This window comes from Pleurodeles waltl, chromosome 5 (assembly GCF_031143425.1).
Source record: "Pleurodeles waltl isolate 20211129_DDA chromosome 5, aPleWal1.hap1.20221129, whole genome shotgun sequence".
NCBI lineage: Eukaryota > Metazoa > Chordata > Amphibia > Caudata > Salamandridae > Pleurodeles > Pleurodeles waltl.
In genome coordinates, this window is record NC_090444.1 from 1,801,286,029 (window position 1) to 1,801,313,393 (window position 27,365).

General features: G+C 47.2%; 1 protein-coding gene across 2 annotated transcripts in view; it reads right to left on the reverse strand.

Moving 5' to 3' along the window:
• The window catches only part of LOC138296808 (exportin-5-like), a 1,097,230-nt gene that overhangs the window by 871,694 nt on the left and 198,171 nt on the right, over positions 1-27,365 (reverse strand). The window lies entirely within an intron of this gene.

Consider the following 27,365-nt stretch of genomic DNA (forward strand, 5'->3'; position numbering starts at 1 on the left):
CCTCTGGGACTCCTTCTGGAGGGCACGGACTGTAGTGGCTTGCTATTGTCAAACAGCACCGTGGCTACCGGAAGGGGTCGTCCCTACCGCGGCCAGAGCAGAGCCTGCCGGAACCGGGGTCATTCCCCAACCCTCATCAACTTCGACGGTAAGCCCATTGAAAACTGTGACACAACCTCACTATCCAAATAAAAATAGAATACTTCACACGTCGTGTAGATGAATGCTTGTGTCTGAATTTTGTGTATTGTTTTGTATTTTGAATCATCGAAAATGCTTAAGCCCGGATCCTTGGCGTTCAGTAATGACTAAGTTGGGGTCCCCGAAATACAATAAGGATTCAGTGGGCGCTCCCAGGTACGAGTAATGATGAAGTGGGAGTCCTCAGAAGTGAAAAAGTTAAGAACTTTGCTGTACAGCTTTTCACAAATTGATCTTAGACACACATACACAAACAAAACTGCTTTGAAAACCATTTAACAGTGTCAACAATGTCCTTCCTTTGCATCATACACAGATGTACAATTACAAGGTAAGTTCTCTAGTAAAATAAAATAGCAAAACTAACAGTATTGGGACCAAGATTATTCCTTGGAGATACGCCAGAGGTACCAAGTAACTTTTTATAATTACAAAAATGTATTACCTTCTACAACTTGTTCCACATATCTAAATTGCAAAAAGAAGTCTAGAGATCATTTCAAAATAGTAAAATCCCATACTAATCCTTAGTTTTGTAATCTTTCTATTGCCTCTAAAACAAACACTTTGTGGTTCACTTTCAGGATTCGTTCATAACAAATGTCTCATTTACCTGTAACTGCATTTCTCCAGTGTTACTATCTTTTATAGATTCACATGCTTGAATCAATACCCGTTGTCAGGCTGGAAAACCACGGTACTTTAAAATAGCAATAAACCGTGTTTGTTTAGTAATAGATAAACCTCATTTCAAACCACCTGAATTTCAACCCAGAGTCCACCACACCTCAGAATTCATTGCACAAGCATTAAGGATACACAGAATAGAGAACCTCTGGGGAAGACAGTGTCATATGTGACTATGAAATATACCAATAATGAAAAACTGGAGTTACCGGAAAGTAACTGTAAAGAAATGGCTCCCTGTTGCAGTTACCCCCCACTTTTTGCCTGATACTGATGCTGACTTGACTGAGAAGAGTGCTGGGACCCTGCTAACCAGGCCCCAGCACCAGTGTTCCTTCACCTAAAATGTACCATTGTATCCACAATTGGCACACCCTGGCATTCAGATAAGTCCCTTGTAACTGGTACTTCTAGTACCAAGGGCCCTGATGCCAAGGAAGGTCTCTAAGGGCTGTAAGTGCAGGGTAGCCATAAGAGTATATGGTCTGGGAGTTTGTCAAACACGAACTCCACAGCACCATAATGGCTACACTGAAAACTGGGAAGTTTGGTATCAAACTTCTCAGCACAATAAATGCACACTGATGCCAGTGTACATTTTATTGCAAAATACACCCCAGAGGGCACCTTAGAGGTGCCCCCTGAAACTTAACCGACTGTCTGTGTAGGCTGACTAGTTCCAGCAGCCTGCCACACTAGAGACATGTTGCTGGCCCCATGGGGAGAGTGCCTTTGTCACTCTGAGGCCAGTAACAAAGCCTGCACTGGGTGGAGATGCTAACACCTCCCCCAGGCAGGAGCTGTAACACCTGGCGGTGAGCCTCAAAGGCTCACCCCTTTGTCACAGCCCAGCAGGGCACTCCAGCTTAGTGGAGTTGCCCGCCCCCTCCGGCCACGGCCCCCACTTTTGGCGGCAAGGCTGGAGGGAACAAAGAAAGCAACAAGGAGGAGTCACTGGCCAGTCAGGACAGCCCCTAAGGTGTCCTGAGCTGAAGTGACTCTAACTTTTAGAAATCCTCCATCTTGCAGATGGAGGATTCCCCCAATAGGGTTAGGATTGTGACCCCCTCCCCTTGGGAGGAGGCACAAAGAGGGTGTACCCACCCTCAGGGCTAGTAGCCATTGGCTACTAACCCCCCAGACCTAAACACGCCCTTAAGTTTAGTATTTAAGGGCTACCCTGAACCCTAGAAAAGTAGATTCCTGCAACTACAAGAAGAAGGACTGCCTAGCTGAAAAACCCCTGCAGAGGAAGACCAGAAGACGACAACTGCCTTGGCTCCAGAAACTCACCGGCCTGTCTCCTGCCTTCCAAAGATCCTGCTCCAGCGACGCCTTCCAAAGGGACCAGCGACCTCGACATCCTCTGAGGACTGCCCCTGCTTCGAAAAGACAAGAAACTCCCGAGGACAGCGGACCTGCTCCAAGAAAAGCTGCAACTTTGTTTCCAGCAGCTTTAAAGAACCCTGCAAGCTCCCCGCAAAAGGCGTGAGACTTGCAACACTGCACCCGGCGACCCCGACTCGGCTGGTGGCGACCCAACACCTCAGGAGGGACCCCAGGACTACTCTAAGACTGAGTACAAAAACCTGTCCCCCCTGAGCCCCCACAGCGCCGCCTGCAGAGGGAATCCCGAGGCTTCCCCTGACCGCGACTCTTTGAATCCTAAGTCCCGACACCTGGGAGAGACCCTGCACCCGCAGCCCCCAGGACCTGAAGGACCGGACTTTCACTGGAGGAGTGACCCCCAGGAGTCCCTCTCCCTTGACCAAGTGGAGGTTTCCCCGAGGAACCCCCCCCTTGCCTGCCTGCAGCGCTGAAGAGATCCCTAGATCTCCCATTGACTTCCATTACAAACCCGACGCTGGTTTCTACACTGCACCCGGCCGCCCCCGCGCTGCTGAGGGTGAAATTTCTGTGCGGGCTTGTGTCCCCCCCGGTGCCCTACAAAACCCCCCTGGTCTGCCCTCCGAAGACGCGGGTACTTACCTGCAAGCAGACCGGAACCGGGGCACCCCCTTCTCTCCATTCTAGCCTATGTGTTTTGGGCACCACTTTGAACTCTGCACCTGACCGGCCCTGAGCTGCTGGTGTGGTGACTTTGGGGTTGCTCTGAACCCCCAACGGTGGGCTACCTTGGACCAAGAACTAAGCCCTGTAAGTGTCTTACTTACCTGGTTAACCTAACAAATACTTACCTCCCCTAGGAACTGTGAAAATTGCACTGTGTCCACTTTTAAAACAGCTATTTGTGAATAACTCGAAAAGTATACATACAATTTTGATGATTTGAAGTTCCTAAAGTACTTACCTGCAATACCTTTCGAATGAGATATTACATGTAGAATTTGAACCTGTGGTTCTTAAAATAAACTAAGAAAATATATTTTTCTATATAAAAACCTATTGGCTGGATTTGTCTCTGAGTGTGTGTACCTCATTTATTGTCTATGTGTATGTGCAACAAATGCTTAACACTACTCCTTGGATAAGCCTACTGCTCGACCACACTACCACAAAATAGAGCATTAGTATTATCTCTTTTTGCCACTATCTTACCTCTAAGGGGAACCCTTGGACTCTGTGCATGCTATTCCTTACTTTGAAATAGCACATACAGAGCCAACTTCCTACAGTAACTAATTTATTCTGCAATTCATAGCTTCACATGCTTGAATTCGAATTGCAACCAGCACATCAAATGTGTATAAAGCTCAAAGAAGCATCACTATTACTGAAACCAGTTACATACAACAGCCTGATCCACTAAAGTGTCTGCAGTCATATCCAGGAAGTAGTGTTTGGTGAAAGTGAACCTCCTTTCCCATGTGACTGCAGGGTAAATATCTAAGACAAATACTCCTGCACAGAACGCAGTTGTCAACGGCATGCTTCTTGTGGAATGCGTCCCTACTCAGTCTTGAAGTGGATACTACTTTAGTGTGATCAAAGGTGACAAAAGGCTCTGTATTTACCTCCCATCACATTGGAGGGCTTATAAGAGGAGAAAGAACACAATAAATTCCTTCTAAATTGTTTGATGATCTTTTGGGAAAATAACAATGCATTATTTATCCTTACATCTTGATATTGCAGGCAATTGAACTCACATTGAGGAGGATAGCCCTATGTGCAGTAAAGTGTGACAGTCCTTGATGTGGCTGCATTGAGATGAGGTCACTTCCTTTATCCAAACACCACACACAGAGGCGCTTCCATTTACAGTTGTGTTTGTTCTATCAGGTACATGCACTTGAGCCATTATTACCCAAAAGGTTGCAGGAATAAGGAGATGGAAGAACTATAAGTGGTCAGGAACCAAGTAATCCGGTACGGTGACTTCAGGTCATCGCTAAAGACCTGTCCATTTTGTCTGGAGAGAAGCCGGGCTTGGTTCTTGAACTTTATCGATGGGTATAGTGACAGTAAACCGGTTGCTGTACCAGAACTGGCACAGTCACACTGGGCAGTCAGTATCAGTGAGCAGTGGTCCATCTTGGCCTTTCTCCACACACTGGGAATGAGGGCAAAAGCTGCAAGGAAAGACATTTGATGATGTCTTTGAGAAAGTCTTGCCCTTGAACCCTGACTGCCAGTAACTGCTGGCTTAGTACAGCAATTTCTACTGTTGCAGAGTGGCTAATAAGTCTAGAGATGGATGGCTTAATTTTTGGAAAACATACTGCAGCTATAACTAGTGGCTGTGTGATTTGGTGCATCTGCCTGGTCATTTTGGGCTCCTGATAGGTATTCCACATAAATGTCCAGCTTGTTTTTTTATGGCACAGTCTCACAGCAACTGTGACTCCTCTGTCAGGAACAAGACCTTGTGACTCACTGTAAGTCGCTTTAGTGCACCATAGTCATATTGTCTTTCCTGACCAACACAGTTTAGCTCGCCAGCCTTAAAAAAATTCTTTTTTTAAAATAAAAAATCTGGTAGTCCTAGCCTAATGGCTTGCAGCTCCAGGATGTTTATGTGTTGTCATATTTCCGCTTCCAACAAGAGACCTCTAGTGAATAGGTGCTGCATCTGCATTCTCTAGCCTTCTATCGAAACCCCGTTGGCATAATAATCTCCATGGTTCGTTGAAAACAAAAGCCTCCATTTAGGTTGTCTGGTAACACTCATCACAGCAGAGCCTGTTTGGATCTTCTGGATACCACATTAAGCAATATAAAGATCGTTTTGACTGTCACCACAACTCTTGTGGTCTAGTCCTCATCCAGTCTGCAAAAAGACACTAGACTAAGGCATTATGACTTTAGGCCCAACTGGCACTTGCATAAAGTTGCCGCCCTTATCCTCAGTTTCGTGTGCATTCTATCTATGTACACGCCTTTCCAAGATGTGTCTAGAACTGCTTCCAGAAACTGGAGTCTTGCAGTGGAACGATTAGAAGATTTGTGTTGAGTCTCAGGCCCAACTGATGGAAGAGGTCAATGCAAACTTTAATGGAGTTAGGCGCTACTTAGTGACGAGGTCTCCGAAGGACGGCTGCCGCAATTGCTACACTCAGCTTGACATTCCAGGGGAGCAGTGCTCAACTGTGCAGCCACCGAGCATCTTCCGTAGAGTCTGATTAGGGTGAATACAAGTATGAATCCTATAGCTCCAGGAGGATGTACAATTCACCCTTCTGCAACAGAAGGACTTCTTAAAGGGTTGTCATTAGAAATGATTATTTTTCAAGTCCCTGCTAGAGCTCCCAGGTGGGTCCACTATCAAAAGTATTTTTAAGAATTTCAAGATGAATCCAGAGTAGAAACTCAGACCGCTTTAGGATCTTTATTTGCTCCTTTGAGGAGAGTAGGGATCGTTCCACCTTTTGTAGGTGCAAATGATAATATGCTTTCACCGAAGAATAACAAGGTATTTTTTTTTTTTTTTTAAGAATAACTGTGTGTGACCACAGTGTACAATTTGTAGTTCCTAGCTGTCTATCACAATCCTCCTACATGCGGAGGCAAAGTTTGACATCCTGCTCCCAAAGCCTTATTGTGGGATGGTGATAGGGGAAGCATTGGTAATTATTTGCTATTGTCCTTAGAACACAATTTGGACACTCCTCTTCACAACCCTGACTGCACCGCCGTCTTTGTGCTCTGTCCAACTTGAAACTCTGATTATAACTTGATTGCCAGTAAGGAGAACACTTTCTGCTTGGGCCGCCTTATTGACCAGGTGTGCCTCTATATTCCTGTAATTTGCTGGAGCCATGAAAGGAAAAACTTTTGTACAGGAGGGCTCCTAGGAAACAAAGTGTATTCAGGTCTATCTTTACTGATTTGTAGGGCATCAGTGCATTCTTCAGAAAGAGTCTCTCCATCAAAAGGCATTTCAAGGATTTTCCATGCACCTCAAGGTGGAAAGAGATTTTAATCTGCCCTATCTTCCCAGAACTGTCTCTCCTGACAGCTGGTAGAATCCTGCATTAGTCATGTCCATAGCTGTACCTATGATCGCTGCAGCTATGACTGCCCCTTCTTTAACAATGATCTTTGCCTCAGTTTTTCTATATTCAGAGAGGTCAACCAGAAGAGAAATGCTGTGCCACATCTGGGGGGTTGTCCTCAGAACAGATGGGGCTGTTGCTGCCTCGGACCTAACCCTTTGTCCCAAGTTACCAATACTATTCCTGCCCCTATTAGGAGCTGGAGAGCTGATGTTACTGGGTTATTTAACTTTCTTTGAGCTGCCAGAGCTATGGAGTATAGGCTGGGGCGACCAGTGGGGTATGCAGGAGCTAATTTAAGCACCCTATAATTTTTCTGCAGGCATGGTAAGACAGCTTGGGCCATAGCTTTTCATTAATTTACTTTCCTCCTTCCAGATGCAATCCAGTAATGGAATTGACTTTACATACTTCATCTGTTACGCTCTTTCTCGACTATCACATTGGTAGGCCAAACGTCTTGAGAGCTCCCAATAGTAGGGCATGGAAGCAACTAGTATGATCAATAACTACTCCGGTTCAACTGATGTTTCCTAACCCTCTTTAGGGATGCCACCTACTAACAATTCTCTTCATCTAGCTCATACCTAGTCACTCCTCCCTCCAGCTTGTTCTCTTGACCACTGCTCTGATACTTCATCTATGTCAAGACATGTGGGTGGTATTTGACGTATTGGTGGTTGTGCTCTGGCAACAAAGGTGGTTACAGAGGCACTGTCACTGCTGGAAGTTGAGGCACGTACTGCTGAAAAACTGTATAGTGTGGTTGTGGAATTAGTTTCTGTAAGGCATCATCTGTTGTAGTGTTTAGAAAGTGTTGTTTCAGTGTTTAAAATAGGCACTGGCACCTGCATTAGGGAAAATCCCGTCAGTGCTGCCTAGTTGAGGAGGGTGGCTCATAGCCCATATGACATTCACCATCTTCATGATCGTAGTAACCATCTTTTTTTTTTTCCTACTCTGGGAACCTTGGATCGATGCAATTTCTGGATAGGACTACCCATGAAAAGCCTAATTATATGTATAACAATGTCCTTTTACCCTGATCATTACAGACAAAAACACAGGGCAAGTTCCTGTGATGATTAACTTAGATTGTATGTTACAGAGCATGTTTAAGTGAGCACAATTAATGAGTATGCATGAGTACACGAGTGCACGATTTGTACAGTATTGTAGGATTCTGATGGCCCTGAAAAAAGCTGATTGATCCATAGTGGGATACGGCTAAAACATGTAGACCAAAATGTGAGAGGCCATAAGAATTTGAAGTCACATCAACCATATTTTTTACCTTACCCAAGGTCTCCAGAATAAAATGTCCTTTGCGGCAGGGTTCCTTGAGGTAATTTTACTCATCTTGATCCCTAAAAAACAACCTGCTCCACTAACACAGGTGTCATAGTACACCAAGATGTACTAGGTGCCTCTGGTGGGAACACTATGAAGACACATGCCACTAGCTGATGCTAGTGGGTGAGGGTACTTCTAAAAACTTTAGGAGTTCCAGGTGTAGAGAGTATGGTTATTTATGATATAGGTAGTGAGCTCTTATTGTTTGGTTGATAAAGTGAGGTAAGGGGAAAAAAAGATCACATTTCTTCTCACTCTCTGCAATATTGTTTTTTCTTTTTAAATCCCAGAATGGCTCATTCAACTTACTCATAAATCCCCAGTATATGGCACAAGGGGTTCACAGGGCTAGTAAGTTAAATATTTCTAGTGGACTGCAATACGTAATTGTGCCACATCTACAGTGACCAGAGACAACATGACAATAGGCCTGCCATTGTAGCCTAGTCGGGCAGTTTTAAACTTGACAATTTAAGATGGCTAAATAAACCCTTTTGCCATGCCCAAGGATCTCGGTTTAACATTAATAGGCCATCCTAGACAAGGCCTTGCTAGCCCACCAGGCTTAATATTAAAAACAAGGGCAAGTTCCTTTATTGCTTTACATGCCTTGACAGTGAAAACACGAAATTGCATTTTTCACCATAGCAAGGTTGGTGGTCCCATTGGCTAACACAGAGTTTCACTAGCATCCACGCTAAGTGCTAACCTCCATTTGGGACAACCAAAGATATTAATTCAAGGTGTCAAATTAACCATTACATTTAACCCAACTCATTGCGGAGATCGAATTTAAGGTAACTATTAGTAGAACAGTGACCTTTAGCAACCCCCCACTTTGTGGTCCAAAACCTGGGCAGCCGTTGATCTGCAGCAGTTGTCACTCTATACATCATGCTGCTCCCCTTGCTAGGAAGTCTGAAGTGCTCCCAGGAACAGGGAACTGCTGAGGGAAGTAGGTGTGACCTCCTCCAGCAGAATGACTAACATGTGGTGGCCACAGATGGCCCACCTCAGTGAAGTAAATGGTGAGAACACCATCACCTGCCTGCTCCTTTGTGTAGAAAGGCAGGCTGGCATCTACTCCAGAGGAGACAAATCAGTTGCAACGTTTCCCCAAGGAGTGGCTCATTATGTGGAGTACACCCCAGAAGCGTGCCCAGGTCTTCTCATAGGGAAAGAAAGCTTGTGTCATCCTGGTTTAGAGAGAATAATATCTTGTCCGGTGGCCAAACCCAAAGGAACTGATGCAAGTTGGGAAGGAAAGCCTTGTGGGAACGATAACCCATTGTGGTTAGGGTGCCCTTTCCTCCCACAAACTAGAAGATGGCATTATAGTGGCACCACTGACCTGCAGTCCTCAGATTACTGTTGCACTGGTGAAGAGACTGAAGAACTATCCTGGGGTGCCTTGGATCCAGTAAAGAAATGCTGCACCAGGGAAGGACTGCACCTGCTGAACTCGGAATAACAGAGGATTTTGCCTGCTGTGGCCACTTGTAGAGGTACTGATTCACTTGTGCCCAGAAATTAAAAAAATTTAAAAGAATACTGCCCCCTGCACCAAAGAATGGACCACACCTGCTAAACCTGAGGGGCTTGCGAAGAGGACTGTCCCTTGAGTGGACACTTGCGGTAAAAGGATCCACTTGTGCCAGGACAGAAGGGACTCCAAGGGTTAGGTGGCTAGTGTCCTGTGCAGCACAAAGAACACAAAAGCTGAAGGAAGTCTGGATTTGTGAGAGCCATGCTGCCCAGAATTGCCTGCCCATTGCTTGACGCTGGAATGCTTGCTAGAGGACAGAGTCCTGACCTGCCAGAGGTGACCCCCAAGTCTGCAGGACTCCGGGTCACCAAAGGGTATCCTGGTTTGCCCACAAGAAAGACACTCACCTGTAGACATCTGCTGAAGACCACTATAATCGGAGAACAATTGGCCAGTGGCAACTGGACTACAATTGGGCTTCATGGGATATAAAGTTACAAGGCCGGAGAGGACTTCTGACGCTCACAGACCCCCAGGGTGGACCCAGGAATACTCCCTGCATCACTTCTCCAGTTCCAGCATCCTCAGTACGCTTCATCCCCAGCATCAGGACAGATTCTTTGCTTGAACTGCAACCCAGGTAAAATCATCTGTGAGGACTCAGAGACTGCTAGACCCAAAAGTTAACTGTCTTCCTGGACCTAAGAGGTGCCTATGACTGACTCCGGACCACTTGTAGCCAGCCCTAGACAAAACTGCAGTCCTGCTCGCCCACTGGCTCAGGAACTGCAACGCTGATTACCAAATTATACTGGAACTTGAAAAAGGAACAAGTTACTTAACTGTAACTGTAGTTCTCCTGTATTGGAAACTTTTATAGATTCACATGCTTGAATCATTCCCCATCGTCGAGATGGGAGTCCCCAGTGAAATACAAAAAGCCATGCTCAATTGCATATAAAGCCGTAGAGGCACTAGGCCTCTTAATTTAGTAAGATAACGTAGTTGTTTTGTAAAAAAGGACCAAACTTAAGACAACCAATCAGCTCAGACCACCCTCTAGAACCCTCCTGTGAGGAGCTAATTTCCCTCAGATTTTCCAAACACAAGTGCAAAAATACAGCTAAGACTGAGGAAAATGATGGTGAGCTCCTCTGGGGAGGCGGGTGGGTTGCATGTAAATATAGGAAAGTTTCCAATTCTGGAGAAGGATAAGTTACTTACCTGTAAATCCTAGTTCTCTTCCAGGGGTATCCTCATCAAAGTCATAAACATTGAATATTCCCGCCCTTGTGCGGGGACCCCGGAGCATATACAAAATACACACATATTATACATGTGTAAAACAGCAATGCAGGCTATAATGTCAAAACAGGCTAAAATGCTTTATTTCTATGAAGTTTTTTTTTTTTTTTTATATTATAAAATTACAACAGAGAATAAATATCTACCTAAGCCCCCAAAACTGGGCTTAGGGAAGTAAGCAGCAGTAAACTCTAGAGAAAAAGAGAAAAAACTGCATTGAAAAACAATGGAGCATTCTTAGCCAATAGGCTGCATGCAGGTTAACACAGGAGAACCATACAAACTTTGGCACCGTGCCTTTAAGACCCTGAGAACCTCCAGTATCCCACCATGCCTCAGGGGTGAAGGAAAGGTGACAGTTGGTTCACAGTTAGGTCAGTACTTTTTTACGGTGACAATCTGTGTAACTGATTCGAAAGACAGTCTGTCCTGCACTTCTAGGAGACGTGAGTCCGGGGAGGAGGGTGGGTTGTTTATGACTTTAATGAGGATACCCCTGGAAGAGAACTAGGATTTACAGGTAAGCAACTTATCCTTCTCTTCCAGGGGATCCTCATCAATAGTCATAAACACTGAATAGATTAGCAAGCCCATCCCTAAACTCTGCGGACTGTCTAATAGAAGTTCAGGAATAGATACATATTATGCAAATAAATTTCTCAGAGAGGCCTGCCCCACTTGGGGATCCGCTCTTGCATCTGAGTCCAAACAGTAATGTCTAGTAAACGTATGTACAGACTTCCATGTAGCAGCCTTACAAATCTCAGATATTGGAACATTGTTAAGGAGGGCAGCAGTAGCCGCTTTTCCCCTTGTGGAATGCGCTTTAGGCCTAGCTAGTAATTGTTTATTAGCCAGCTGGTAAGTATTAACAATACAAGAAACTATCCATCTTGATATAGTTCGTTTAGATGCTGCCTCTCCTGTCCTCAAATGACCATAGTTTACAAACAATCGGTTGGAATGTCTAATCGATTTTGTTTTATCCAAATAAAATTTCAGCACTCTTTTCAAGTCTAAGGAGTGCAATGCTTTCTCTGCCCGAGTCTCCGGATTGGGAAAGAAAGTTGGTAAAGATATAGTCTGATTGATATGGAATTCTGACACCACCTTCGGAAGGAAAGATGGGTGAGTTCACAGAACCACTCTATTGTCGTGAAAAACCGTGGACGGTTCTTTGGAAGACAAAGCCTGAATTTCGCTGACCCTCCTCGCCGAAGTAATGGCCACCAAAAAAGCCGTCTTCCACGTAAGGTGTTGTAAAGAGGCCTTGTGTATAGGCTCAAAAGGAGGGCCCATAAGTTTTGACAATACTATGTTCAGTTCCCATGGAGGAGATGGTCTCCGAATGGGCGGAAAAACTTTTTTCAAACCTTCTAAGAAATCCTTGACTACAGGTTTCGTAAAGAAGGATTCCTGAGAAGGTGACTTACGATAGGCTGTAATGGCAGACAAATGTACCTTAATGGATGATACCTGCAGACCGGACTTTGCCAGATGAAGTAAATAGGACAGTAGGACATCCTCCTGAGCCCGTATGGGATTCTGGCCTTGTTGACAACACCATATGTAGAATCTTTTCCACTTAAAAGCGTAAGAACGCCGCGTGGAAGGTCGTTTGGACTCTTTCAAGATGTTCATACACTCCTGTGAGAGCCCTAGGTGCCCATACTGCAGGAATTCAGGAGCCATGCTGTTAAGCTCAGAGAGGGTAGGTTGGGATGTAGAATCCTGCCCTCCATTCTGCTCAGAAGATCCGGTCTGCACGGTAGCCTCCTGTGAGGTTTTTCAGATAGGTTGAGGAGATCTGTGTACCAGAATTGACGGGGCCATTGTGGCGCTATGAGAATCATTCTGGTTCTGGATCTGGATCTGTAAAGTTTGTTGATCACTGCCGGTATGAGGGGAATCAGTGGAAAGGCGTAGAGAAATATCCCTGACCAGTCGATCAACAGGGCATTCCCTCGAGATCCCGGACGGTAGAACCTGGATGCGAAGTCTGGGCATTTCTTGTTTACTTAGTCTGAGAAGAGATCCAATTGAGGCCGACCCCATTGAGCGAAGATATATTCGACGACTTCGCCGTGTAGGACCCAATCGTGTGCGTCCTCTAGGTGTCTGCTCAGGAAATCTGCTTCCACGTTTTGTTGTCCTGGCAGGTGAACCGCTGTAAGTGACATTCCTCTGGCCAGGAGCCAATGCCATATCGTTTGGGACTCTCGAGATAATGGTAGGGATCTCGTTCCCCCCTGTTTGTTCAAATAATACATCGTGGTTGTATTGTCCGTTTGTATTAGGAGAGTTTTCCCCTGAATTAATGGTGTGAAAGACTTGAGAGCCAGATGGACCACTCTGAGTTCCAGCAGATTGATGTGGTACTGCTTTTCCTTGTCTGACCACAGGCCCTGAGCTTGAAGGGGACCCAGATGAGCCCCCCATCCTTGAAGAGACGCATCCGTTACGAGAGTATCGGATGGAACTACCTGGTGAAACGGAGCACCTACTGACAGGTGAGGTCTGTGCATCCACCATTTCAATGACTGAAGTGTCGTTGCCGGTAGTCGCACTCTGTCCTCCCAGCGACCTGTCCTTTAGCTCCAGTTGCTCTCCAATGCCTCTTGGAGGGGCCTCATGTGCAGTCTGGCATTTGGGACAATGAAAATGCATGATGCCATGGAGCCCAGCAGCGATGTCACCTGACGTGCCGTAGGTGCGTTGGCTTTCAACAGGTCCTGACACTTCCTGCCTATTGAGGATAGTCGTTCCTCCGAAGGATACACTCGTTGGAGTTCTGTGTTTATTATAGCTCCCAGGTAGTGAAGGTTCTGTGTTGGAATCAAGGTTGACTTTTGGCAATTGACCTGAAGACCTAGAGACTCGCAAACCCTGAGCACAATGTCTCGATGGCTTCTCGCCTGCTCCGGAGAAGAAGCCTTCAGTAACCAGTCGTCTAGGTATGGGTAGATGAATATCTTTTGTTTTCGAAGATGTGCCGCTACCACCGCCATACATTTCCAGAAGACGCGTGGGGCAGATTTCAGGCCAAATGGTAGAACTCTGAACTGATAATGCTGTGACGCTACTTGGAAGCGTAAGAATTTCCGATGCTTGGGAGCTATTGGGATGTGAAAATATGCATCCTGCAGGTCGATGGAGCACATCCAGTCTCCCTGATGTAGTGGAGGGAAAATCTGGTGAAGCGCTAGCATCCTGAACTTCTGTTTTCTTATGTATTTGTTCAGCAGCAGTAAGTCCAGAATTGGCCTGAAGACGCCCTCTCGGCCCTTTTTCGCCACCAGAAAATAACGGGAGTAAACCCCCTTTCCTCTGTGCGCAGGTGGAACCTTTTCTATGGCATTCTTTTGTAAGAGGGCGAGAGCCTCTTTGCACAGCAGGCTGAGATGAGATGGATTGCATTTGGCTGGTGGCAAGTGTGGTGGAGGCTGTTTGAAAAGAAGAGAGAGTAGCCATTTTCGACAATATTGAGCACCCATTTGTCTCTTGTGATAGAGTGCCACTCGTGAAGATAACCTGCAATACTTCCCCCCACCGGAGTGGTGTACAGTGTCGAGGGAAGCGAGGTCTCATTGTTTGCCCGGCGCTTTCGTGTGGACTGCTGAGGTCTACTTGACCCTCGCTCCCTTGTGTTCCTTCGCTGAAAAAGAGGGCGTCCCTGCCGTTGTTGTGGCCTCTGGGACCAGTGAGGGGATTGAACCCTCTGCTGGAAAGGGCGCCTGTCATAAGGCCTATACCTTCTCCTGAAATCTTTCTTCCTTTCCAGGCCTACAGCCCTCATGGTGTCCACCTCGGTCTTCATGCGGGCCATTTCCTCGTCTGCATGGGTACCGGTTCCCGGGTATGGTTCCCGGCGAATGGGAGATTCAGGATGCGCTGTTGTGCTTCTTGTTTTAACCCAGTCAGCCTCAGCCAGGAAGACCTTCTTGCACAGATTCCATGTGCATACCCATGTGCAGCTAGATCCGCCCCATCTGCCGCCGCGCTGATAACCTGGTTGGATACCAGGCATCCCTCCTGCAAGATCTCTTGAAAATCTTGTCTGTCTTCTCTGGGCAATTTCTCTGTGAATCTATTGAGGGAGTCCCACAGAGAACGGTCATACCTGCCCAGGAGTGCAGAAGCACTGGAGACTTTCATTGCCGAAGCCACCGTACCGCACATCTTTCTCCCCAGAGAGTCTAGATGCCTGCTCTCTTTATCCGGGGGGACCGTGGAGGATGATGCCACCGAGTGGGTTTTTCGGGCTGCGGCCAATATTACAGAGTCCGGTGGCGGATCCTTTCTTAGGAACAAAGGGTCCTGTTCGGGAGCCTTATATTTTTTCAGAATCCTAGCCGGGGCAGATTTGAGCGTAGCTGGGGCCAGAAAAGTGTCCATGGTTGGCTGCAACAAACCAGGCACTAGAGGCAGTAGCTTTTTTGACGCTGATCTATGCTGCAGAGTCTCAAAGATGACTGACGAGGAGGTAGATGGCTCTGGAACCTCTATGTTTAATTTCTGCGCTCCCCTTAACAGCACCTCGTTAAACGTGGTAATGTCATCCACCGGTGAGACCCAAGCAGGTGGAGAATCTGTTAGGGTGGGGGAGTAACGCCCGACAGATGATCCTGACGACGACCAATAGGGTGATCTTCGTGAACGAGACATGGATCGCCGTTGAGAACGAGACCTGCTGCGAGACACTGTAGCAGAGCGCCCAGGCCTCGCGGTCGGTTGACGAGGAGCAGAACGAGCCCGTCCTGCCCTTGCTGTCGGTGGTGGCGTTCTTGGAAAGGAGGCAGTAGGCGAGTACATTTGCGAATACTGCGAATCCGGGGAGGCCGCTGGTCTGTTAAGGCTCTCTAGCCATCTTGGAGATAGGTTGATGGGCGAAACATGCCCAGATGATGCCGCTCTTGAACGAGATTAGTCGCTCGGTATGGAGACCACGGGAGATGGTGTGGCCTTGTCTGCTGGGGTAGGGAGATGTTCTACTCCCTGCGGGACAGGTAAAACCTGTGTCGACGTCGAGAGCTGTGTCGACGTCGAAGGGCGCCCCATCTCTTGCCTCGACGTTGAGTGTCTCGACGTCGAACGGCGATCTTTGGACCTCGACCTACTCGCCGTCGTGTGCCTCGACGTGGAGCGGTGGGAGGTCGACGGCGGATGTCTCATGCCGTCGTGGTGATTTCGATGTCGCGTCTCTTGACGTCGGGGGGGCGTACGGCCTTTGGCAGCGACCGGGCACGCCGGCGATGGCTCGACGTCGATCGGCGGGCTGCCGTCGACGGAGATCTGCCCCTGCGAGGGTGTTCCCTCGACGTTGTATCCTTCGACGTCGGGTCTTTCGCCGTCGACGGCGATCTATGCCGGTGAGACGGTGGCAGCGACGACGTCGACGGGGAACAAACAGGTACTTTCCTACCTGCTGACGTCGACCTAGCCATTCTCTCCTGAGAATGGCCTGCTGGTTGCCTGGGAATAGAGGAGGACGATGTTTTCTGCCTCTCATGAAGCCCATGTAGCCTGATCTTCTCTCTGTTCTTTAGAGTCCTCTTTGACATATTCTTGCAGTGCTTGCAAGTGTCAGGGCAGTGACTCTGAGGCATGCACACAATACAAAGAGAGTGTGGGTCTGACTGGGCCTTCTTCCCACAAGAAGGGCATTTGACAAAAAGTGAAGGCATTTTTCTGTCAGGAAAAAACTGCCAAACACAGACAAAGATGTTATCTGTCGAATGAAACAGGAAAAAAAGCTTTTTAAAGGATTTTTCTGAGAAAAAAATTCAGAAAAACTGAGAGCTCAATGCTCCAGGATCCTCTCAGAAGAAGCCAGAAAAAAGAACTGACCTAACTGTGAACCAACTGTCACCTTTCCTTCACCCCTGAGGCATGGTGGGATACTGGAGGTGCTCAGGGTCTTAAAGGCACAGTGCCAAAGTTTGTATGGTTCTCCTGTGTTCACCTGCATGCAGCCTATTGGCTAAGAATGCTCCATTGTTTTTCAATGCAGTTTTTTCTCTTTTTCTCTAGAGTTTACTGCTGCTTACTTCCCTAAGCCCAGTTTTGGGGGCTTAGGTAGATATTTATTCTCTATTGTAATTTTATAATGTAAAAAAAAAAAAAAAACTTCATAGAAATAAAGCATTTTAGCCTGTTTTGACATTATAGCCTGCATTGCTGTTTTACACATGTAGAATATGTGTGTATTTTGTATATGCTCCGGGGTCCCCGCACAAGGGCGGGAATATTCAATGTTTATGACTTTGATGAGGATACCCCTGGAAGAGAACTACAGTTACAGGTAAGAAACTTGTTCCTTACTCCAGTATTGGAACTTTCATAGATTCACATGCTTGAATCTGAATAGTAAGCAGTGAATGACACATTTTCAACATTTTGATAGTAAGATAACACTCTGAAATGTGAGCTGGCACGACAATATGTACATACACTTATTTTACGACCTACAGCATTACTTTGAAAGAAAATGTGACCTAACACAAAACAAGCGGATGGAGGGAAAGAATCGTTTAGCTCACCTTCATTGAAACAGGTTTCGAAGGACCGCTTGCCCAATGGCTACATCCCAAAGTGGCTCCATGTCCAAAAAGTAATGCTGCATGAAGGTGTGAGTTGTCCTCCATGTCGCAGCCCGACATATGTCCTTAATTGACACACCCGCAAATAGCGCACAGGACGCAGTTATAGCTCTGGTAGAATGAGTTCTCACACTAGTTTGCAATGGTCTACCTGCTTTCTGATGGCAGAAGATGATTGAGTCTTTAATCCATCAGGATATAGTCTGTTTTGTCACAGTGTGACTTTTCCTAGCGGCACCGAGGGCTATAAACAACTGATTGAACTGTCGGAACGACTTTGTTCTGTCCACATAGAATTTTATGCGCCTCTTAAGGTCGAGTGAATGCAGGATCCTCTCTGCAGCAGCTTGCAGGTTCGGGAAAAAGGATTTTAGCACCACCGGTTCGTTGATATGGAATTCCGAAGGCACCTTAGGAATGAATTGGGATTGGTGCGTAGAATTACTCTATCTTGTCTGAACTGTAAGAAAGGTTCTTGTATAGTGAAAGCTTCAATTTTACTGAGTGCCGAAGTGAGGTACTTGATGTCCACCCTGTGGATAGGCTCGAAAGGCTCCTTCATAAGCTGGCCAAGGACGAAGGTGGAGGCTTCACTGGAGGAAAGGATCTGAAAAGACCCTTCAAGAATTGCTTGAAAAATCTCAGAGCATAAGGACAGTTTGCCTGGTACTCTCTGTATCTGGAGACAGCAGCCAAACGGACCCTAAATGACGAATGGGCAAGTCCGGAACATGCTAGCTGTAAAAAGTATGGCAACACCTCCTCCGGTGCAGAGGAGAAAGGGTGGACATTTTGGGTTTCACACCACAAACAAAAATAATTTCCACTTCAAGCGGTAAGATTTGATGGTGCTAGCTGTACGTGCTTTCGCTAGCACGTCCCTGCACTCAGTTGGTAGATCTAAATGGCCGAATTCGTTAAATTCAGGAGCCATGCGCGCAAACTCAGACTTGGGATCCGGGTGCCTCAGTTTGTCCCCGGTTGATGGTAAGCAGCTCCGGAACTGGTCTGATTCTGATGGGTGGACAAGCAGACAGGAGAAGTAACTGTGTACCATGGCTGATGCGGCCACGGTGAAGCTATTAGGATCATCTGGCAGGGTTCCAACTTCATCTTCCTGATCACCCTTACGAGGAGAGGGATCGGAGGAAAAGCGAACGCATAGATCCCTGACCATGTGATCGAAAATGCATCCCCCCCATGATCCCTGTTGGTGATGCCAACTTTTGTAAATGTTGGCATTTGGCGTTCTGGGAGGATGCAAATAGGTTCAGATTCGGCTTCCTCCACTGGTTAAGATTCGATCTAGTGTCCCCTGGTCTAATTCCCACTCGTGGGAGGATGTTGCCAACCTGCTTAACGAATCCGCAATGGTATTTTGTAGGCCTGGGACGTGTTCCGCTGTTATGTGGATTAAGTGGTGAGTGTACCATTTCCAGATGGTGTGCACTTCGAGAGAGAAGGTGGGAACTTTTTCCTCCTTGCTTGTTTAGGTAGTGCATGGTGGTGGTATGGTCTCTTCTGACAAGCACTGCTGACCCTCGTATCCTCGGAAGGAAGGCTTGCAAGGCATAATAGACCGCTCTCAGCTGGAGAAGGTTTATGTGGAAAAGATGGTGAGAAGGAGGCCACCTGCCGCTCACCGGAAGGTCTTGCAGGCATGCACCCCATCCTGTGAGTGATGCGTCTGTAGTTACAATCATTGGAGGAATCCGTGGCAAGAAGCTGAGACCTTTTGAAATGTTCTCTGGAATTGTCCACTAATCCAGAGAGTGGACCATGTGCGGTGTTATGAGGACTGTGTAAGGATCCTTGCGTCCTAGTAAGGACTTGTCTTTCAGTTTGGCAGTACATCTTTTTCTTTGGAAGTGCTTTGCTGGTGATATTCATTTTGTTTGTCTGTCCAACATTGGATAGGCTTTGGCCTGTTGCATGTCTAAAATAGCCCCTTGGAAGGCTAACCGAGTGGACGGCTGAAGAAACGATTTTTCTTCGTTGAGCGTGAGGCCCAAGTCCTTGAAAAGGCGCAGAGTCGCCTTGACTGAATTTATTGCTGACTGAAGATCTGGAGCTTTCACTAGCCAGTCATCGAGCTAGGGAAAAACCTGGTGTCTGTTTCTCCTTAGTTAGGCTGCAACTGGCGCCAGACATTTGGTGAAGATTCGTGGTGCTGAACGTAGCCCAAAGGGGAGGGCCCTGAACTAGAAGTGTTTGCCGCTGACCACGAACCTCAGGTACTTTCTGTGCAGTGGATGAACAGAAATATGAAAGTACATGCCCTGAAGGTCTAGAGAGGCCATGAAGTCTGCTCTGTTTAGAAGCTGGAGGACGTCTTGCAGGGTGACCATCCAAAATGTTTGTTTCTTGAGGTACTTGTTCAGCTCCCGTAAATCCAGGATTGGCCTCCATAAGAGAGATTTCTTTCGGATGAGAAAGAAGCAGGAGTGGAAACCCTTCCCTCTCTGGGAGTAAGGAACGGACTCTATAGCCCCTTTCTTTAGCATATTCATTACCTCCAAGTGGAGGAGACGAAAATGTTTTTGTTGGGCCTGGGATGGAGGCATTGATGGAGGTATCCGGATGAATTCTAACAGGTGTCCGAATCAGATTACATCCAGCACCCATTTGTTTTTCGTTATTTGTCGCCAGCATTGGATAGGATTATTTAAGATTCAGTGAAAAAGTATAGGGGAAGAGTGCAGAGGAAGCGGGGTTAGGCAGTCACTGCCTATGTGCGGACTCTCTGAATTGTCGCCCCGATTTGTTCTTCTGGTAGGGCCTAGTATAGGCTGCAGGAGGCGATTGCCTCAGCTGGTATTGTGGCCTAGAAGGCTGGAACGTGAAGAGTAGGATGGATACTTCTAATGTTGGTATCCTCCGTGAAAGGAAGGTTGACCTCTGCCCCTAGAACCACAAAACGGCACTTTCCTGTATTGCAGAGTGCCTAATGATCTTGCCGTCTCTGTATCAGATTTAATAGTTTGAAGAGCGTAGTCGATGTGCTTCCCAAACAGCGCTTCCCCGCCATATGGAAGATCCAGAATCTTTGTCTGCACTTCGGGATGAAAGTTGGTGGCTTTGTGCTAACCTGGACGCCTCAACACAGCTGACTGTGCGAGTTATCTGAAGCCCATTGCTGCTATATCAAGTGCACAATCGATGATCTCTGCTGAAGATAGTTGGCCCTCTGTGAGTACCTTTCTTGCTTCCGTTTTGGTACCATCCGAAAGCTCTTCCAGGGATTGAGACATGTCTGACCAGAGCTGTCGATCACATCTGCCAAGTAGGGCAAGGGAATTGGCCGCCTTTACTACAATAGCGGACACGGAGGAGAAACGCTTGCCGATAGTATCTAAGCGTCTCCCTTCTTTATCCGGCAGTGATGTCAACAGTGTAGAGGGGTTTCTGGAGCGACGTTGGGCAGCTTGTGAAATCACAGAGTCCGGCTTCGGGTGGCCTGAGAGGCAAGCTGGAACATCCTCTGTGGGTTTATATTTTTTTGTCAAGCCTTGGCAGCATTGCGGGGACCGTTGCCGGATTCTGCATTATCTTTAAGCCCTGGCTCCAAACATGGTCTATTATGGGTATAGCCCTGACCATCTTTCTGTGGGGTTCTTTAAAATCGTAGAGGAAGCAATCCTGCTGAGTTGCAGGCATTGGCAGATCAAACAGAGTGCCTGCACACTCAAGTAGGTTATGGAAACCACCTATGTCTTCAGGTGGGGACTCTACCAGAGGTGCTGTAGGAGAAGCAGGCGCTGGTATAATCGTCCCACTCATCATTCCCAGTTTGTATTTCACCTTCCTCCGCATCGTCATCGTAGGAGACTTGATGCATTGGTGTGGAAAGGACAGGATGCTGTGGTCTTGGCAGAGGTGAATGATGCAGCTGCTGCAAGTGGGGAGTTGTTGGCTGATGCAGAAGTATAGGTTGTTGAACCGATGAAGGCTTTGCTGGAAAACGTTCCTGATCATCCACCAACATTGCTTGCATGTCTGAAACAAGCTGGGGGGGGGGGAGAGATCTACCAGCCCCAGCTGCTCATAATAACCTTGTGATTAGCATGAAGCATCGTCATCTGAGTATTCCTGGCATTTAACCCTTAACTGGGAACGGTTGTTGGCCACTCTAAAATACCCTCCTCATCTGAGTTGTCGTCATCTAGTAGATGTGAGGGTAAAAGGCTGGAAACCTTGCTAGGAGACGTTACTGAGGGCGTCAGATGATACTTCTTCGCCCTTCTGTGTGCAGCCGGGTCCGTCAATGAGAACAGAGGCAAGGAACATGGTCTCCACTTATGCCGTGGCTTTCATCGTCGACGAGAGATGTGTCGCCAACGGTGGTGGTGTCAACAGAGGCATCGTCGCCAAGAGCGTCAATGGATTAGTCATCGGCGGTTGAGACGTCGCCAACGGTTGGAGTGTCATTGACCGTCGGACTGTCGAAGATGGAGTCAATGGTCGTTGCTCCATCGACAAAGCCATCGGTGGAAGCAACGTCGACGAGGCAGTCGTCAGTGGAAGGAGCGTCGATGAGGCAGTCGGCACCGGGGTGGTCACTGATAGGTGCTCTGTCTATGGAAGTGTTGACTGTCTCATCGTCGACGGTGAAGAGATAGGACATGCCATCGACTAGGATGAGCATACCGGCGACGAAGAGCCAGTTGATGTCAGACACAGACAGTGTGGCGATGGTGGAAGTCATTGTCAAGGCTTGAGCTGTCGACTGCGCTATCGTCGATGATGATCCTGTCGACGGCCCAGAAACTGGCTTACAGAAGGTATGTTTTACCTTGAATAGTGGTGTTGACGGCTCAAAGATAGGCTTCTTTTTGGAAAAAGTCTGAAGCTTTAGTCTTCATCCTTGAAGGGCTACACATTTTTTAGGACACCTCAGCAGATTTTTTAAAGCTTTTCTGGGTCTTTCCTCTGAAGAAACTTCAGCTTGTCTTTTTACAGGTGTTTTTGTAGCCAGATGAGAAGACGACCTTCTCGGTCTTTAAGTGTCTTAGTAGAAAAGGTTCCACATACCTTACAGTCTCTAGGTTTACGGTTAGGATAGAGACAATATATACAGTTTTTGTGCTGGTCATCCACATGCAGCCTTTTCTTCATGCAGGTAGCACAGGCGCTAAAAAGCCCTTTCTTAGGTGTCTCTGACATGGTAGCCAGGTTGACCCACCCTGAATAAGTTCGGAAGAGGAAAAATCCAAATATCTTCAGAAAGGATTTCTGAGAGAAAAACTGAACAGAGCTCAAGGAAGACTCCTTAGCACAAAGTGCGGTGGAACATCTGAGGGAAATCAGCTCCTCACAGGAGGGTTCTAGAGGTTGGTGTGAGCTGATTGGTTGTCTTAAGTTTGGTCCTTTTTTACAAAACGACTATGATATGTTACTGAATTAAGAGGCCTATTGCCTCTACAGCTTTATATGCAATTGAGCATGGCTTTTTGTATTGCACCGGGGACTCCCATCTCAACGACGGGGAATGATTCACACATGTGAATCTATGAAAGTTCCAATACTGGAGTAAATGTACTTACCTTTTCAAGCATCAGAGAGCCACTTTCAGTTTAAAGTGATGCCCTTTTGCCTGACAAATGCACCTGCGACCTTCCAATGGTTGGAGAACAAAGTTCAATCAGGGTTGGAAACTTTCAGTGCAGCATATCTAGATGATACCGCTGTATTCAGCTCCACCTGTTAAGATCACCTAACTCGCATGAAAGGAGTTCTTCAGAAACTGCAATGCAATGGACAGGCCCGACTATTAAGGCAAGTAAATGACAAATAGAGCAGGGGGATGTAATATGCCTAAGCCACCTTGTAGGTGGAGGCAATGTCCAGGTTCTCCAGCCCAAGCTCCCAAAACTTAAACCCAGGTCACAGCCTTTTTAGGCCTGACAGGAGGTTTCTGAAAGGCTACGAACTACTATGGTCCCCCTCGCATAACTCATGGTTAAGAAACAGCCAAACAGGGTCTTAGCGGGTGGAGTGGGTGTGTAGGAAGTTGGCTCTTTATATAGTGGACCAAAATGCGGTACACTGTGTAAAAAGTCCAAGCAAACCCCGGAGGACTAACATAAGCACAAATGACACACTAAAAAGTCTCTTTTGTGGTAGAGCGGGAGAGCAAATAGGCATATCAAAGGGTAGAACTAAGCATGTAATACACCCACATAGGCAGTAAGTCAAACACACACTCAAATCTGACACCAATTTATAAAAATAATGCATACTTTATATACATTTAGATACCAAGATCACAAGAATCAGGTGAGTACTTTCCGAGTTATAACATTTTAAAGTTTGCAAAAGTTGACAGTACATTTTTCTGTAGGTGCAATGTTATCCTATAGGAGGAAAAAACATTCGGCCAACAGTGTCTTCACAGCAACTTACAGAACCAATGTTCTAGATTTAAGGTAGGTACAGGGAAAGGTCCAAAGCCACACCAACAGGTCACCTCAGGTGGCACTGGGACAGCAGAGTACAGTGGTGCAGTTAAGAGTGGGGTGCCCCTGTGTAAGTCTAAGGGGATCAGTCCAGTCACAAAGATACTGCAAGGGTAGACAGAGTCCAGTCCCAAACGAACCACCAAGGGGCTTCAATTCTTGTGATGCTGATGGATGAAGGGACACCAGTGGTGCTGTTCTCTTCAGTCCAGGATGTCCAGATGCAAAGGTGGTTTTGACTGTAAGGTTTCCATCACCGGAGGCAGAAGGGGCCCACAGAAAGAAGCTGCAGGTGGGGACTGGGAGTCCAATCCGGTTGAACCGACGAGAGGGCTAAGGTCTCAAGTCTCAAAGGTGTAGGGGCACCTCTGGTCTTCACCGTCCAGGCGAGGAGGACCGTCCAGTCTCGATCAACTAAGGCAGTGGCAGTATGGGAGAGTAGGTCTGCAGAAAAAGGCTGCAGACACAGTTGGAAGTCCACAGTGGGGAAACTCAAGTTGGGCTTTGTCTCTGGAGGGCCTGGGAACCACGCAGGTACCATTGGCCCACTTCAGCTCAGGCTAGAAGACTCAAGTGCAGTGGTGCTGTCCGGCGTCAGTTTTTTTTTGTGGTCCCGATCCCCAGTGCTTTCTTTGGGTGCCTGTAGATGCAGGGAAGCAGCGCCTATGTTCCAAGTGAGTTTGTCTTGTCGATTTGCACAGCACCGGCAGCTCTCCTGTTTCTAAGAGGCTGCAGCAGCAGGACATGTCAGTTGCTCCTCAAGGGTTGGGTGCAGCAGGCAGGCTAGCAGAGCTGGCTCTAGGTCAGTGGTGCTTCTCAGTTCTCTGGTTCAGCAGGCTTCTTGTCCACTACTCCTTTTATGTCCAGTGAAGATCAGCTTTCCTGGAGTGCTAAATGGAGTGTAGGGTAGAAGCCAAAGGGCTACTTACCCCAGGGCTCACTACACCCCCTAGATGACTACTTCTTTTGGGGGAATGGGCATCAGCCTGTCCCAGAATGGCTAATTCCACCACACACAGGATGGTGGAATTTCTAAGGCTATGTTCACGTCAGGCTAGCCACCCTAGCGGTGAGTTCAGGTGGGCAGTGTAACACCTCCTGCATAGCTAATTTTCCCACCTGCCATATGGGCCGTGGGACAGGAGGGTCAGCATCTCCCTTCTGAGAGAGGCTAGATTACATACCAAAGGTGGTAGGCTCCTTCGAAGCCTCCTGCTTAGAATGCAGATTTGCACTCCATCCTGTTGCTAAAAGAGTGTTTAACACCCCTGCCAGAGGAGACTTTGTCCCTGACCTCCTGAAACCAAAGGTTCTCACCCTTGGGGGCAGAAACTCATCTGTTGGTGGAAGGCTGGCTAAAGCTAGTCAGTGAGCACATCGGTATTTGGTTGGATTTCAGGGGGCACCTCTAAGGTGCCCTCTGGGTGTATGTGTGTTAATAAATCCATCACTGGAATCAGTGAGGGTTTATTAATAGATGATGTTTGATACCAAACATCCCTAGTTTCAGTGAAGCCATCATGTAGCTGGGAAACTCTTATTGACCAGTGTCCAGCACGTGTATTTTATACGGCTTCCCTGTTCACTTATTAGGTCTAAGAATCGACAAAAACATAGTAGCATCATATCTGTTGCAGACCTACACAGAGCCATGGTAGGCTGATGGGAGGCATGGGTCCCTTGACGAGTGTGTGACTACAGGGAGTTGCTCCCACCGGACTCAAGTTTGGGAGTTTGATAATGACTACTCAGCAATCTTGAGAGTGTGTACTAAAAGACAGGGACACAAGTGTACCCAGAGAGGCCACAATTTGAATGCGCTAAGGTTAGGGTATGAAACATGAATTAAAGGGGATCGAAGATCCTTAGGAAGGCAGAGTGATCCTTAGGGGGGATAAAAACGGCTGAAACAAGTTGATCTTTTAATGGCTATGACCTTCATATGGCCATTTGAGGTGCAGGGGTGATATTATACCCTTCTCACCACCCTTTTTTTTAAATGTTCTTTTAATCCTATCCGGTAGACCTTGAAATAAAGATTGAGTATGGTACCACCTGAGATTGTTTTAATTATGTGAATGAGGGCTTTGTGTGTGTTAGATCCCAGTTTGTTGGTCTTGGTTATGTGTTTCCCCTCCATTTTTCTCCATTCCTCACGTTGAATCGTGTGGGAATGTGTTAGGATCGCCCTATGATGAAACATGCCACTATTAGTAGGTGTGGGCAGTTTTTCATAAACTGATAGATTGCATCTCGAGCTGGTGGGACCACGTTGGGGGTCTCCACTCCTTATTCTTCTCCTCTGTGTATAAGTAGATATGGCCTCACCTATAAAATAATGCTCCCTGCCTTAGGGCCGTAAGGCCTGCTGTAGGGGTGATGTAAAAATATTAGTGTTTCAGGGAGATGGCACATGCTGTGTGCCATCTTGCGCTTTCTCTTTTGGGAGCACCACGTCATGCAGCCTGCAGTGACCGTCTGCATGAGGCTGGTGCTGGGTCCCTTAGAGTGGCACGCATCAAAGCTACATTAGACACAGGCAAAAAGTGGAAACTTATGCAAAGGCAGCGAGCCAGGTACTGCAACCAGACCCGCACTACAGGCTGTAATCCCCCCTTTGGTATGAGCTTGCCGGAGGCCACAAGAGACCTTAGCTGTAGGCCAGATGGGTCGCGTGGTGAGCTACGGCATAAGGCGTGCCCACTGGAGGCCCGCACAGTGGGCCTCGTCTAGCTGGCGAGAGGCCAGGACTGTACTGGAGTGTCTTTACCATTAGAACCATCGCAAGGGCCACCCCACCTGAGAGCAGAGGTGGGTATGGAGGGCCAGATACTGTGCCCTGGCCTGTGCAGGAGGGTGAGGCCCTTTCTGTCGTGGATTGGCCTGGCGATTGGAGACCACAAAAAACAGACTTACACTTAGAGGTGTTGGCCCGCTTGATACCAAACATGCCTAGGTTGGGAGTTAACATTATGTAGCTGGACATAGGTAGGGGTTTATGACCAGCACACATGTAAAATGGCTTCCTCGCACTTATGAACTCCAGTGCATTGGAACTGGAGTTTGTAGGGGCACCTATGCTCATGCAGGGGTGCCCTCACACACAGGCACCCTCTACCCTGCCCTCTGAGGGCCTACCATAGGGGTGATTTACAGTGACCTGGGGCAGTGACCATTAGTGAAAAAGGATGCAGGCACCCTTTCACTGAGTCTGCAATGGCAGGCCTGCAGTTATACTTTGCATGGGCTCCCCATGGATGGCATAATACATGCTGCAGCCCATGGGGGACCCCTGGTGCCCCAATGCCTTAGGTACGTGGGTACCATATACTAGGGACTTACAAGGGGGCACTGGTATGCCAAATGTGGCGTGTGCGTGGTCCAAGCAACCAAATTTAAAAGGAGAGAGCAGTTACTGAGGTCCTGGATAACAGTGAACACAGTCAAAACACACTTCCAGCACGTAAAAAGTGGGGCTAACTATGCCAAAAAGATGGTACTTTTCTACATATACTTTTCTTTTTTTTTTTTATGTGTCTGCTATCCAGTGAATGCCTCCACTCTCAAACCCCCAGCTTCTCCTGCCCCCTTGGGATGTTACTCTCATGGCAAGGGAAGCATTACATTTTTTTTAATTTCAAAAAGGAAATCATGTTTCAGGAAAAAACATTTTTTTAACTGTTTGATGTAAGCAACAGCGAAATGGATGGGCAAGAAAAGCTGTGATGGCGGTTCTTTTCAATGCATTAAAAATAAATGACTGCCTCCTTGGCAGTCATTTATAAATTTGACAGACTGTCCCTCTGCCATGATGACAGAGTAA